The sequence below is a fragment of the Xenopus tropicalis genome, chromosome 3 (assembly GCF_000004195.4).
Source record: "Xenopus tropicalis strain Nigerian chromosome 3, UCB_Xtro_10.0, whole genome shotgun sequence".
NCBI lineage: Eukaryota > Metazoa > Chordata > Amphibia > Anura > Pipidae > Xenopus > Xenopus tropicalis.
Genome location: NC_030679.2, coordinates 26,444,763 through 26,461,698, shown reverse-complemented (window position 1 = coordinate 26,461,698; position 16,936 = coordinate 26,444,763).

Sequence of the window (16,936 nt, the reverse complement as noted above, 5' to 3'; positions counted from 1 at the left end):
AGTTAACCTATTTTTAAACTTAAGTTACTTTTGCCATGTGTTTATTTTGCTTTTCCCTTGTACTGGAATTATGTTTTTAACATTAGATCTAGCATGTCCAATGTGTGCTACACAATTTTTTCGTTTAGCAAGCATATCAGTTTTAATTGTTTCTGCACTGCTCTTAGATCAGTCTTTGGGTGCCTGCCAGTCTTGCCATAATACTTTATAAGTGTGCGAGAGACTGGCCAGGGCAATTACATTGACAGCATGCCTATATCTTACATCCACTAACTCATCCGTAAAGCCATAATAAAAGGTTAGCAGTACACCCAAAAAAACATTTAGTACACAGCCTGGCAATGGATGGACTTAAGCATTAAATATATTCCTGCACAAATTATTCATTAGTTAGATAAGCATTCAAGTCAAACGAGATCATCTGCATTCTAAAAAAGGATGTCTAAGACTAATGCAGTTATTGACACATAACTGGCACATAACATAGATACAGTTAGACCGAGGATAGAGATTAGCTCTTCTGTAGTCTGAAACCTATAAAAAGATAAGGAAGCTCTAGTGTTCCCTTTTGGGTCCTAGGCCTTCTGCAGTAGCACTTATTGAATAACCATCTTAGGCACATAGACAGTCAAGACAGCAATGGACCAGAACTATTGAAGAACAGGATGCATAGTCAGTCTCAAGAGTCTTGTTAAAGTAGATTCACAGATATCCATACACCCCAGACCATATCTAATGTTTTTATACAACTTCTGGCTATTTGGGTTAATTTTTGCCTGGGCAGGGAGTTGTTAACCAACCTTTTTCAGTTCTAAATAGTAGGGGCAATGGTTGATTTCAATGTACACCTTTTGTCTCAACCCTTTCTCCATGTAGATTGTAAGCTCTTTTGGGCAGGGCTCTCTTCACCTCTTGTATTGGTTATTGATTGCTTTATATGTTACTCTGTATGTCCAATGTATGAAACCCACTTATTGTACAGCGCTGCGGAATATGCTGGCGCTTTATATATAAATGTTAATAATAATAATAATGTAACAATGTTGCTTTTTGGCATAATATAAGAGTTGCAAATAACAGAGCTTGGCATGCTAGGTGAGTATGGAGTCAGTTACTGTACCTAGGAGGCAAAACTGAATACTGGGAAAATTAAGTCTCTCAGCCAAATACTTCAGCGCTTCCCCCCAAACATTTTTGAATCTCTGGACAGGTCCAAAACACATGGAGGTAGGACCCTGTATAGAGTGAGGTGGACCCTGGTGAGAAACTTAAATGCAAACTCTTGGTGAACATCAAACAGACTGTTAAAGAAGGACTGCTGGTAGAAGACAGGCGTGAGAAAAGTCTAAGATGAAAATGTTGGCAGGGCATGGGAAGCCAGCATCTCTATTTAGGGCAAGATTGTTTCTGTGGTATATATACCCCTGTCACTGATGAGGAGATAAGCCAGCGTCCCCTTTGGGTGCAGGGGTTAAATACTTTTCTTTCATTGATGAGATGTACATTAACTCCTTACTGCCTATGGCAGGGATCCCCAATCTTTTTTACCCATGACCAACATTTCAACGAAAAAAAAGTTGGAGAGCAACACAACCACAAAAACTTTCCTAGTAGGTGGCCAATAAGGAATCAGGTTGGTTAATTAGTAGCCCAATATGATCTGGCAGACTTCTAGAGGCTCTGTTTAGCAGTGCACGTGGTTTTTATGCCTCCAAGTCAGAAATTCAAAAATAGGCAGCAACTTTGAGGCCACTGGGAGCAAAATCAAAGGGGTTGGGGAGCAACATGTTACTCCCGAGTCACTGGTTGGGGATCACTGGTCTATGGGTTAGCAGCCTATTCCTTTAACATGCACCCATGGTAATGTGATTGCAGTTGGGGCAAACAAATTGAGGTATTTATAGGGTATTTTTGCATCAGTTCTGTTACTAGGCAACTGTGCCAACTGTTATTGTGGTGTTTGCTCCTTGGTCCTCCCGCCACTTTTAAAGGAGAAGGAGGAAAGAATTAGCACAAGAATGTAACACCTATATATGCTGTGTTAAAGTGCAAAGGGACATGCATTTGTGATGCTTTATGGTTTATGGTAAAATTGTGCACCAGCAGCTAATTATTTTTTCCTTGACCAATTGTATTATGTATGGGACTAAAATTGTGGGAACTTTCCAAACTGATAACTGATCAATACCCGGCTAGAGCTTGCAAACCCAAGCATTAGCAACAGAGTTTCCCTGCAAGATCAAACCCAGAATCTGCCATGCCAAGGCTGGCACTCATTGCCTCCTACATAGGGAACAACTAGCTACAAAAATATCTTGTTCAGGAAAAGGTGTCTATAGAAATTAGAGACTCCTTTAGTTTTTAAAATAAAAAATATTGTGTTTATTTCAATCTATTAAAAGCATTAGCAACCCCATAAAGATAGCTTAACGCGTTTCATGCTTACCCAACTTTTAGTCATAGGCACCAAAGAGGAAATGCACATACAAAAAGTGTATTAATACAGAGCAAACCCCTCCTCTCTTTAAAACCAATCAATGAACAATACATCATTAACAGTGTCATAGAGGGTGACAAATCACATTTAACTCTTGAATTATATACAGAGTATATACAGAGTGATTTGTCAGCCTCTATGACAGCTAATGATGCATTGTTCATTGATGGATTTTAATAAGGCACACATAAATATAAATGGATTAAGTGGCACAAGGTAGCATAATCAGGGCCCAAATGATGCCGGTGGGGGCATGGGGCAATATGTACAGTCATGTGATATACATGGTTATGCGTGAGACCTGAGCATGCACTAGTGTGTGTATACTTAATACATATGTGCAGGTAAAATAAGCGTATAATAATATTAGGCCGTATATATGGATCATATTACCCTGGATTCTCCCGATATCGCCCACCCGTAGGTGGGGATATCGGGAGAAGATCCGCTCGCTTGGCGACATCGCCAAGCGAGCGGATCTTATAGTGTATGGGGACCTTAACACAAGCAACCACCCAACCATCTAAACAAGCACCTACCCACTGATCTACACAAGCACCTACCCCTCCACACTAACACCCACCCCTACCCACCCACTCACCTCTCTACAAACACAAACAAAGAAGATTATCTAGAGGAGGGTACAAATCTATACAGTGCTTTGGAATTTTGACCAACAGAATATGGACTACAGTCTGGCAGAAACATAGTCAAGCTCAGGCAACCCATATACACCCAAACACACACACAATAACACATACAAAGACACGTGAGGAATGACAGGCAAGGTATTTAGGGAGCAGTGCCAACAAGCCCCCCTCAAGAATTTTTTGGTGAAACACTGAAAAGAAAACAAAAAGCTTAGAAATTATTAAAATAAGAATCAATTAAAGACAAGTACTTTTTTAGAGCATAAAATGGTTATTTTGGCTCTACAGCATATCAGCTAACTGGAATGAGATATTTTATTTGTATATTAATTACCTGGCACCAGTGTAGTTCCTAGTGGGAAAACCCATAAGGTAAATGTGACCTAATTTTACAGCAGCCCTATATTAGTTAACACTTCACAATGGCTTACTTGAGAATCAGCAGTGCTATATGTACACTTGGCCAGATCTCTACTCAAATTTAACATAGAACAACCTAAAGGCAGCCATACACTGGCCTATTGGGTACATTCTCTGAATGATCAGGCACCAGCTGAACAGACAGAGAACATACAAGGGTCCTTTCTATTGTTCTGATCATTTGGGAAGACAGCTTGAGTGTCTGGAACACCAAAAATTACAGGGACATGACATGGTTCATGGTATAAACTATAGAAGTTTTTCTGAAGCAAACAGACAGCATTTACCAGTGCAGGGCAACAGTATATTATATTTTATTTACTTGAAGATATTTTATTTGTGTTATGGTGTTACTGTTTCTTTAGCATTATACCTACTACAAAGCTGAGTCTGCTGTAACATATGTGGGCAGTTGCTAGGCTGAGTAGGCCCCATGCTGTGCTGTAGGGGTAGGCTTAGGGGCTGATTTACTTACCCATGAACGGGTCGAAATGAGTCCGATTGCGTTTTTTTCGTAATGTTTGGTATTTTGCGATTTTTTCGTATGTTTTGCGATTTTTTCGGATTCTTTACGAATTTTTCGTTACCAATACGATTTTTGCGTAAAAACGCGAGTTTTTCGTATCCATTACGAAAGTTGCGTAAAAATGCGCAACTTTTCGCGTAAGTTTTAACGCTACGAAAAATGCGCAACTTTTTACGCAACTTTCGTAATGGATACGAAAAACTCGCGTTTTTACGCAAAAATCGTATTGGTAACGAAAAATTCGTAAAGAATCCGAAAAAATCGCAAAACATACGAAAAAGTCGCAAAATGTTCGTTTTCAAGTCGGAACTTTTCCAATTCGGGTCGGATTCGTGGGTTAGTAAATCAGCCCCTTAGTCTCAATGAGGGACCTTCACTGTTTGGAAAACACCTTCTGAGGTGAGGGGACAAGTATATAGTATGGGTGGGTGAGAGTAAACTGATAGACTGTCACACATTTTAGTGGAATATGAGATGTGATTATAAGCAGAAGACACTTCAATCAATATCTTGCTCCCTCTGCACACCCCACTAAGATTGTATATAATCTAGATCTAGAATTCCATATGGCATTCCCATATATTCATAGGTATAACTTATATCTGTCAACTCTTTTCCACAACTTAACTGGTCCCTAACTCATGATTTATACTACAGCAAAACCACACTTCACAAGGTTGTGCATGAGAATCTTTCTATTTTACCCTGATAGATCTCTAATTGTGGACTGAAACTGAGTTAATATGGGGGCTTGTAGCGGTGTTTGTAGTCTAAGAAGCAGCAGAGGGTTACAAAACAGTGTAATGCTGAAATCATGAAAGGCTCGCTTGGATCCAAGTGTTGGTGCCTGCACCTAAACATTGAAAGCTCATTTTACCTGGATATTTGCTCTATCATTATGGAAAATTTAGTGCTCAGACTGGCTACATCCATTTTTTGTATATTGTTTTTATGTGTCAGAAATTGAAATGGAAAGTGTGATTGGTAAAATACATAGCATACATAGCAGGCAGTTTCTTGTAGCACCAATTCCTTTTCTCTAAATTTGCTTTAATGGGTACAGTTTTTGGAGCCAAGACGAGGTAACACCTTTTCTGCATCTCCCACAATTGAACAGCACCTAAAGATCATGACAAGATTGGTCATGTGGAGGGACGCATTTCTTTAGCGAGTTAATCGTGGTCAGAGACAGGCTGAGGCCATTGCCTAGCAGCAGAGAATTAGAACCGATAACAGGCAGGAGGTTAAACCATGAAAAACAATACAGAGAAAATACAAGAAGCAGGCTGGGTACAGTAGAGATATCCGCAATATCTTTGTTTATAGTTTACAGCACAAAAGGGCATGATTTCCACATTATATGATACTCTTCTACATCTTTTTAGCTTTCACATGGGGGTCACTGACCCCAACAGCCAAAAACTTTGTGAGCTCACAATTTTATTACTATTGTTAATTTTAATTACCTATCTTTCTATTCATCCCTTTCCTAATCATATTCCAGTCTCTCATTTAAACCACTCCCTGGGTGCTAAGGTAAACAAGACCCTAGTAATCAGATAGCTGCTGTAATTCTAAACTGGAGAGCTGCTGAACAAAAAGCTAAATAACTGAAATTACACAATCACTTCTGAAGGAATGGGCACATTGGATACAGGGAACATAAGTGGAAATCGAACTATATGATTGATGCCAACTTAGTTATAGAAACTTTATTGCTCAGTATTGCAGAACGTACTTCATGTAAAATGTTTTTATGATTGGAATGCCTTACTATTCTATATCTTTCCATATCTTCAAAGAGGCCGACTGTACCTCTACTCTGATTTTGTTATGTCCTTATTCATGTTTGAAAATAAATAAAAATAAGAAATCAGAAATAAAGAATCCCACTGGTAAGGTATGATCACTGAGGACAGTGAGGCATGGGTATCTTATAGATTTCTCATCCGCATCGAGACACGAGCACAAACCGCACAAGTCTTATGATGAATGCTTGCTAGGATGTCACAAATGACTTCAGCACCATGCTGGGAGCCAGGCCCGGACTGGCAATCTGTGGTTTCTGGCAAATGCCAGAGGGGCTGCTGTAAGATGCCATAGACAGTCACTATTTATTGGGCTGGTGGGGTCTGTTTAAACCTCTGTGTACTTGAAATGTCACGGCTTGTTTTAAATCCTGCTGGGAGCCAGGGCACACATGTGGTGTCTACATCTGACATTGCACTTTGCACATGGAACATTCTGGACTGATATAGGATCGGGTTTATCAAAACTGACTTAGTAGAAGAAGCTTTGGCAAGGGTTTTTCATTACAGTGAGCACCAAGAGCCATGATTGAGCAATTTAACTGAATTTCTTTGTGCTATCAGACAGGCCTTTTGCAACCAAAAGCCTTGCTGGGACTCAACTTCAGCAAAGTTCCATACAATGTTCAGCTTTAATATACTGTCACTTCACACACACACACACAGATTTTGTGCCTACATAAAAAACATTTGACCGATATATTAAAATGCATTGCATTGATAGGACATGTATGTACACTGGCAGAGTCTACATGAATATGAAAATAATTACAGGACTATTTCTGGGGATTTTTCTACACTCTTATGAGCCACTTATAAGATGGTCTTTTGGTTGCATGTACTCGCGAGCGTTTAACAGGAAATGAAATGGTATTTTGTTTACAGTAAAAATAAAAGCTATGTCAGGCAAAACCAATAATGCTTTGCTTCCCACGTCACAGAAAAACTTGCTCACTGTCAGACCGCTCACTTTGTCTATAAAAAGATCTAGGCAGCGAGGAAAGGAGAGATTTGCTTTTGCTATGAGCACAAACATATTCAGTTTGTACTTTGGGCTGTCCCGGAACTTAAGATCATTTCATGATTCATGATCATTTTAGAGACTTGCAGTTTTAGGTACAGTTTTATAAAGTGCATGATCCTGAGGGAACTTAAAAGAGCTCATTTACAAAAGTAAGTGCAAGTGCCACATGATAAACTGGAGAGCAAAATGAGCATGTTGATTTTATTCACAGAGCCACTTTGTGAATACATGCTCTGATAAATGGCACACAAATACCTGCATGGACACAAAGGAACCATGGGATTAGGACCAGCCTGGATCTAGAGTGCAGTGATCCCCAACCAGTTACTCATGAACAACCTGTTGCTCACAACCCCTTTGGTGTTGCTCCCAGTGCCCCAAAGTAGGTGCCATTTTTAAATCTCTGGCTTGGAGACAAGTTTTGGAAGCAGAGAGACACAGTTTTACTCCAAGCAGAGCCTCCTGCAGGCTAGCAGTCCCCATGGGGCTACCAAATAGCCAATCACAGCCCTTATTTGGCATCTCCTTTTTGCATGAGAACAACATGCTGCAACTGAGGCATCATTTGCCCAAACCGACTAATTTGCATCCTTATTGGCACATTGTGAACAAGCTGTAGCAGGTTCTATTTAGTGGAGCCCACTTTTATGCTGCTGTTCTGAGAGAACTTTGCATTTTTCTTAAAAACAATTACCCTTTACACATTGCAGTTTTCATAAATAAGCCCCAAAAGCTTTAAATTATCTGTAAATTTATTTTTGTGTTCATTCTGTTTACCCCTATAAGATAAGTTTTCTTAGATTTCTAAAATATTTTCTATACATAGATGCAACCATAACCACTTTGTTGCATCTTTTTGAATGATATGCCTGTATCCTCAATAAATTTTCATAACTCTTGCAAAATGATGAAACTGACAATCAAGAATCACTTGCCATCAAGTTGGCACTTTAAGAATGGCGTCATCCCAACCTATTACCATAGAGTTGGATGGTCCCTCTTTTAGTATGTTATAGAACGGGCAATGCTAAGAAACTTTTCAATTGTCTTCATTTTTTATTTGTTTTTTAATTATTTGTCTTCCTCTTCTGATTTTGCCTGGCCTCAAGTGACTTCTGCAGCCCCAATCCAGTGGAGCTGATGAATAGGATAAACCATCCACGGAGCAATTTCAAGATGCCATATTTCTTTCTGTCAAGATGACAGGTCTGATCTTCTCCCCTGGGTGCCTATAATAATGCCCCCCATGCTTCTGTGGGAAAGTTACAATTTCTTTGTATGACTAGTATTCTCTGACCTACTCCAGGACTTTCTCCTTTCTGATGTTCCTCCTGCCAATGACATTTGGCTGCTTCCTGGAGTGCTCCTAGAACAATTTCATCCATGGAACAAGGGCTTTCTCCGACAAAAAATGTAAACCTTCCTCTGAATATTCTGTTGATGACAAGTCTGGTTATATCCAGATTTCATATCTGGTCTGGAATATCCTTTTCAGATTTTCTTTTTCCTAAATTGGGTCACAAATGTATTGGTTTTCTGAGTATGACTGAGAACTTCAAGCCAGTTGCCATCCATCTACAATTCCTTCCAAAGATGTGCATCCCTAATGTTTTCATGTATATCTTGTCAAGCCTGAGATAACAAAATTGTTCCCCTCTGGACAACAGCTACTCTTTGTCACTGTGGATGCTCATCAAGTATATTAAGTGGAAAATATTGTTGATTTCAGACTCTACAGGGTTCTTTTCAGCATCACATCCATTGGGTTACAGTGAGGTCAGTGCCCACTTGATTGCACCTATAATATTGCTTGATATTTTTTAGTTTACTTATTCCTGGCCTCTTCCTGACTACTCCGATCACTGTCTGGCCTATGACTGAACCTTGACTACGAAATAGTTTAACCCCTGGGATAACTTACCAATGGACTTGCTTAATCTGCATGGTTGGCTTAATGTGGAGGGCATTTCTTGGTAGCTTAATGCACAAAATATCCTATATATTGAAAGTGCAGAGGATCTTTTGTTGCTTTCTATATGAATTTTGTGGTCACAGCCTCATTGCACCTCCGCCTGCGGTGAGCACAACTTTCCCCTTTTTTATAGTTTATACAGGAGCAGTGGCCAGCTCCATGTTGTAGCTCCCACCCTTCCCAGCTGCAGTCAGGTGATCCCAGTGGAGCCAATAAAAGGGCCACCATTTACGGGTTTTAACCTTGAAAGCAAGTAAGTTGCAGGTAAAACTCAGTCCCTTTGTAAAATGTATATTGAAGCAGTAGAATTCTTAATCAATCAGATAAAAGTGAGTGTAGGACTGGCCAGAATGGAAGACTTTGACATAGTTGGCCAGCTTGAAGTATATTGCAATATATGGACAAACAATCCCTGTTTTGCTTCAAGGGGAGGGCATTTCTTGGTAGCTTAATGCACATAATGTCTTTATGTCCTATATATAATGATAATGGATGAGTGCAGAGGATCTCTTGTTGTTGTCTATATGAATTTTGTGGTCACAGGCTCATTGCACCTCCGCCTAATGGTTTAAAATTTAGTGGTGAGCACAACTTCCCCTCTTTGCTATAATCTGCATATCTTCCATAGTTTCTACTGCCTGGTTCAGACTGCCCTGTTCTGTAATCTTTAGATTGTATAGATGATTTTTGGGGTCATGAAAATTAGGAGTATACTTTCCTGTAAGATTATCCATATATTTTGTAAATATAGGCCCCATGATATATCCCTATTATATGCTCAACTGCAAATGTTTACATGGCTTCTTTCTTTCATACTAACACAACTCACAATCTATTGTGCATATAATTTATCTAATCAGTTTTTTCCTGCCCTATTTACATTGTAGACTAAATAGAGAGTGTAAATGGTAACATAGTAGGTGAGGTTGAAAAAAGACACATATCCATCAGGTTAATCTTTGTCTTAGTGAAAGCTGCTAGTTAACCAGAGGTTATATAGACACTATGCAATAATACTGAACAGTATTTAGTGGGTCATACACATTGCAAACATAGGGTGTCCATTCAAACAGCTTACAAAATGAAATTAAGCAGCCAAGCTAGCTAGCAATAGCTTACACTGAATAAAGCGGCATGACAATCAAACCAGTATCCCCATTTTAGCAGGTTTTTCTCCCCTTTCCCCCTAACAAATCTTAATAAACTCAAAATAAAACAAAAAACATTACAGTGCCATGGATACCAAAAAAAAATATGTAAAAGACATATTTTATGTATGAACTCTTTTGCCATAAAAGATAGCTATACTTTTTTCTTAGACTTGCCAGGAGGCTTCCTGCTGCCTCCAGTGTCATGGCTTGTGCTTGAATGCTTACAAACAAGGCAGTGGCTCTTTAATATTGAAAAGTTCATCTGACCTTTGCTAAAGAAACGAAAATGAAGTAATGCTACTGAACACCCATCTTGAGAGCTGAATCCTTTATGTGAAACTTGCTGAGGGTGCAGCCTTTATCTTAGAATAATATCTTTTCCTCTATGAACTGATAGCTAACTTTCTAGCTCCCTGTTCTATATTAAAGGTGTATGGCTGACACTGAGAAGGGCCACAAGCTGACTATAGATAAGGATTAGCTCTACTGTTCAGCTGTCTGTTGCAGATTCACACAAGGCTCTGGTTGTGACAGGGTGCATTTAATAGCAGCAGGAAGTATTGTGTATTTTCTTAACTGTAATTAACACAAATGTGTTTCTTTCATTCTGACCATATCTGCTGAAAACATGGATCATCCATGAAAACCACAAATTTCACATACAGTGGCCAGAAAAACACATATTTTAGAAAATATTATTGTCATTTAAAGTTGCATTGCTACAGCCTGTCTGTGCTATGTCCTATTACTTAGAAGAAACCACATCCATAAGAAGGTCAGCTGCTGGGGATTTCCCCTATGTACCCTACTTATCAGTAAGTGGAAGGCATTTATTACTCACCTGCTACTGTCTCAATGACATTAAGCTTCTGTTTAATATTAAAGGGATGCAGTCATGGAAAAAAAGTGTTGTGTTTTTTTTTTTTTTTTCAAACATGTTATTGTGTTCTTCAAGCAGAAATCCGTAAGGAAATTTATTTTTTTAAAAGACCAAATAATTATTTTTATATTGCATTTTGGAAATCTGCCATGAGGCATGCCATTTTCTTACTTTCCAAATCCTCTCAACCATGTGACTTGTGCTCTTATAAGTTTCAGTCTCTCTTTACTGCTATACTGCGAGTTGAAATAATGTCAAACCCCCCTCCCCAGCAGCCTATCAATAGAACAATAGATAGATAAGATAATAACTTTCTCTGAAGCAGGGGCAGGCTAAGCCAACTGCGTGCCCTAGGCAACATGGCAGGCCAACTTGCCCCTTCATTCTCCCAACCCCACCGCTTGTCCTCGAACAATCAAAGAGGGGCACAAGCACACTGAGGGGGGTATGCCGCAAAATGACAAGCGGCAGGGCAAGGGAACGCGGACCAGGGGTAGGCAGGAGAGGTACCTGCCCTGTGCCCCCTCCCCAGCATTGCGACCTAGGCAGGTGCCTCTTCTGCCTACGTCTAGTTCCTGCCCTGCCCTAATGCAAGAGAAACAAGAGATCATCTGCACTCAGTCATTATCAATATATATATATAGGACTTTATTAAGGTACCAAGATATACCGGTTTAAGCAAAACAGGGATTGTTTGTCCATACATTGCAATATACTTCAAGCTGGCCAACTACGTTAAAGTCATCCCTTCTGGCCAGTCCTACTCCCACCTCCATCTGATTCACCAAGAACCACCCACCCTTCCCAGATACAGTCAGGTGATCACAGTGGAGTGAATAAAAGGGCAACCATTTGGGGGTTTTAACCTTGAAAGCAAATAAGTTGCAGGTAAAACTCAGTCCCTTTGTAAAATGTCAATAAAGCAGTAGAATTGTTAATGAATCATATCAAAGTGAGTGTATGATTGGCCTAGACCGGCCAGATCAACCCAAAAAATATTTCTTTGGCTTAAAAAAGAAAACCTAATTCTTAGCAAATGTGCACTATACATTCATTATTATTAAAATTATAAAAAAATGTTCATCTATCCCAGGGGTGGCTGGGGATGAGGAAGTGCTGCGTGAATGCGTACGTGTCTTTGTGGGGGGGGGGGTGGGGGGTGGTTCGGTGCTGTCTATTGTTAGCAGGTGCTATATGGGCTACAAACTTCTTTCTAGTCACAAGATCTGACGTAGCTCATTCCAAGATACTGTATATATCAGGAGATGAAAATAGCCTAAAAACATATAGAAACAAGAAAGACAATTAAAAAAGTAATAGTCCATCATGTGTGGAGTCAGTTAGCCCCACTCCCTATATCCATTCCTAATGGAGAAATATTGCACAGGCTGGCCTGTAAGGTTGTGGATGATTTCTTTAACGTCAGGGGTATAACATAGAGGAAGCAGACCCTGTGGTTGCAGGGGGGGCATGGAGAGTAGGGGGCCCAGAAGGATCTTAAATAAATTAGCAATTTCAGTATAGTTAGAACAGATCAATTTAGTGATGTTTTGGGGGCCCTAAATTGAATTTGCTGTAGGGCCCAGTAATATCTAATTACACCACTGTTTAACGTTAAACAACATTGCTAGAAAATATCTCACATATTTTCATATTTCACATTCAGAGTTTGTTCAGGACTCATAAGACCTATGGCCGGCCCTGCCTATCAGTGCCAATGTTGGATTTATAATCCCATGACATATAATTAGTGTACTTCCAGGTGCATTTTATTCTGTCTGGCCATGCAAAAGTGGCCCTGGTGGTTTTTCAGAGGTGATTTTTATCCATGGTTTCCTCTATGCCAAATGGCCACGAGTGCTACTGTAGCCTTTGCTCTTTAGTTATCAGAATACAATATAAACATGTGAGGCAGAGCAGGAAACACACTGTACAAATAACAACACATTTGTTATACAATGAACTCTCCTGTCTGTGGACTTAGACCTGTTTGATTCACATAAAACAGACCTTAGTTACCAGATAAGAAACACAGCTTAACGTCCTGTAGAAAGTTCATTTTTAACTACAGATGTATCAAGCCACCAAATAACATGCAGGATCAACTGATCCACACAAAAAAGGAGCAATTAAAACACAATTGGTGTCCTACTCAGTTAATATACCTACCTTTAATGTTTACTTGCCACGTGTCTTTATTAAACAGTATAATCTATTTATGAATAGAATGCAAGGGCAAGCAGTGTGGCAACAGCATATAAAATACAAATATAAGAATCTAGGAAAGGACTGGTACTGTATGTGGTAACAATAAGTGAATAGGGTATAACAGGGAACAACAGTACAGGGACCTGTTATCCAGGATGCTCAAAATCTGGAGTTTTCAGAATAAGTTGTCTTTCTGTAATTTGGATCTCCATACCTTAAAGTGGTGGTTCACCTTTGCATTAACTTTTACTGTGATATAGAGAGTGCTATTCGGATACAATTTGCAGTTGGTTTACATTTTGTATTATGTATCTGAATTATTTAGCTTTTTGTTCAGCAGCTTTCCAGTTAGGAATTTCAGCAGCTATCTGGTTGCTAGGGTTCAATTTAAGAAGAATATTTTCCACTGGTTCGGACACAAGCCCTGGAGTGTAATGGGGCTCAATAATGTATTTGGGTTGCATGCCACTACCAGTAACAGGTTCTAACTGTGCTTTGTACCCCGGGACAATATCCGGCACAAGGTGCCCGACCCTGGGCCAGTGCTCCTGTTACCAGAAAACTGCGCTCGGGGTTCCTTCAGCGAGCACCATGGAGTGATCCTCTTACTGCATTAGAGTGAAAAGCAGGACTTAAAAAAAGCTGGCCTTTTCACTTTACTGTGCATTTTGAATAAAGAAGAAGGGGAAGAAAAGTATAATTGTGGCGTTTGCTATGAAGAATCCCAGTTTTGGGCAGTTTCTGCTAACAGGAGCACCATTCCGGGGTATCAGGTAATTGAATATTATCACTGGGTGGGGGGCCTAACTTTTGGCAACCCCAATTGATTGTGACTTTCCTTCATTTTTAAGGTCACTCAACCGCACATACATGCAGGTATTAAGTACAGGGCTCCGTAGTGCCTTTTGTCTCTCTGTCAGCTGATTTGGAATGAAAGGCAGGAAGGACTGAGCGTGCTGACTGCAACTATACACAAAGCAACTACTGGTGTACTAGTGCAAAGAGGGGATTTTGACACAAGTATCTTTAATGAAAGTGTTGTTACATTCAACTCACTGTGGGGGGAAGTGCAAGTTGCCCCTTGTCTCTAAGAACATCAGGCAGGTGTTGTACCTGAACACAGCAGTATTAGAAGCCATTAAAATTCCCATGACCATATAAAAATAAGGCTAAATGCTTTCATATAGCCCATGGAACATCATAATCCTCATAATTTACAAAACAGGTGGTACATTATTTTTTAATACCACATACATTTCAAAGAGCCATGTGGTACAAATGCCATCACTAAGCACTGACTATAACTGATGACATTTCTAAGCACCATTTATACCAATATAATTTATGGGATATATTAACAGTCCTTGCATATTTTGTGAAATTGTGCCTGATTATTAAGCCTAGATGTGGCTCTCTATATAAGAAATATTTTACAATTTTCATGTGGAGTTATATCATTTTCTTATGAGCCCCAACCTTAATTACAATTAAAGGTGGTAAATGGACTTTGTTAAAGGTGTGGCATTATAGGGATGTGCTTTTTTTGGGTGAAAAACAGCATTTTTTTTTAATGGGGACCCACAATGTAAACTGGAAAGGGAGTGTTGTTTTCTGAATCAACACTGAAAAGGTTTTGTAAATTTTCTCTTAGGGGCTGATTTACTAACCCACGAATCCGACCCGAATTGGAAAAGTTCCGACTTGAAAACGAACATTTTGCGACTTTTTCGTATGTTTTGCGATTTTTTCGGATTCTTTACGAATTTTTCGGATCCAATACGATTTTTGCGTAAAAACGCGAGTTTTTCGTATCCATTACGAAAGTTGCGTAAAAAGTTGCGCATTTCTCGTAGCGTTAAAACTTACGCGAAAAGTTGCGCATTTTTCGTAGCGTTAAAACTTAACGCTACGAAAAATGCGCAACTTTTCGCGTACGTTTTAACGCTACGCAAAATGCGCAACTTTTTACGCAACTTTCTTAATGGATAGGAAAACTCGCGTTTTTACGCAAAAATCGTATTGGATCCGAAAAATTCGCAAAACATACGAAAAAATCGCAAAGTACCGATCATTACGAAAAAAACGCAATCGGACTCCATTCGACCCGTTCGTGGGTAAGTAAATCAGCCCCTTAGTCTTATAGTTTTTTGGATAAGGGATCTTTCTGTAATTTGGATCTCTATACCTTAAGTCTGCTAAAAATCATTAAAACATTAAATAAACCCAATAGGGTTGTTTTGCCTCCAATAAGAATTAATTATATCTTAGTTGGGATCAAGTACAGGTATAGGACCCGTTATCCAGAATGCTTGGGACCAAGCGTATTCCAGATAAGGGGTCTTTCCATAATTTGGATCTTCATACCTTAAGTCTACTAAAAAATCAATAAGACATTAATTAAACCCAATAGGATTGTTTTGCCTCCAATAAGGATTAAACAGATCTTAGTTGGGGTCGAATACAAGGTACTGTTTTATTATTACAGAGAAAAGGGAATCATTTAACCATTAAATAAACCCAATAGGGCTGTTCTGCCCCCAATAAGGGGTAATTATATCTTAGTTGGGATCAAGTACAAGTACTGTTTTATTATTACAGAGAAAAGGGAATCATTTAACCATTAAATAAACCCAATAGGACTGTTCTGCCCCCAATAAGGGGTAATTATATCTTAGTTGGGATCAAGTACAGGTACTGTTTTATTATTACAGAGAAAAGCGAATCATTTAACCATTAAATAAACCCAATAGGGCTGTTCTGCCCCCAATAAGGGGTAATTATATCTTAGTTGGGATCAAGTACAAGTACTGTTTTATTATTACAGAGAAAAGGGAATCATTTAACCATTAAATAAACCCAATAGGACTGTTCTGCCCCCAATAAGGGGTAATTATATCTTAGTTGGGGTCAAATACAAGGTACTGTTTTATTATTACAGAGAAAAAGGAAATCAGTTTTTAAAACTGTAATTATTTGATTACAATGGAGTCTCTGGGAGACGGACTTTCTGTAATTTGGAGCTTTCTGGATTACAGGTTTCTGGATAATGGATCCCATATCTGTACAAGGTGTTGTTTGGCCTCTTCTGGCCTTTTGTGCATGGGTGTGACATCACTTACAGTCCCCCTAAAAAAAGGTATTACAACAGGCTAACAGCTCCAAAAATCTACAGAAGATGGCCTTCCCATAACTCAGAACTTTTTGGATAATGGGTTTCTGAAAAGAAATCCCATACCTGCATTTACAAGTGTCATTTTTAGAAACTGTGAGTTATTTTAAAAATACCAGAAATCCCAAAATTATTGTTTGAAAGATATAGAACACATTATTACTTTATTAGAGAAAGTAACGTTTTACCAGGCCATGATTCCTGCTTGAAAGAATATATTTCGTTCTTATTAAAGATTTTTTTCCATACTGCAAAATGAAAGGCCCAGTTTTAACGTGGCAGTGCTTGCAAAAATTGTTTCTATGGAGCTATGAGTCAGTAATTGGCACGGCTGAGGGAAGTTTATTAAGGTCATCTGAGAATTTATAGTAGGCACAATGATTGTACAATAGGCAGCGAGATTATTATCATACCGTACCATCTTATAACACTAAACATCACACTTGAAAATAACCAGTCCATTTGTTTCACTTTCTTGCAATATTTAATGGATTTTCGATGAACATGAATTTTAATGAACATACCTGTGATTGCTACAGTAGTTAGGACTAGCAATGAGCACAAATAATAAAGGTGGCCATACATGCACCGACATTATCGTACGAAACCTCGTTTCGTACGATAATCGGTG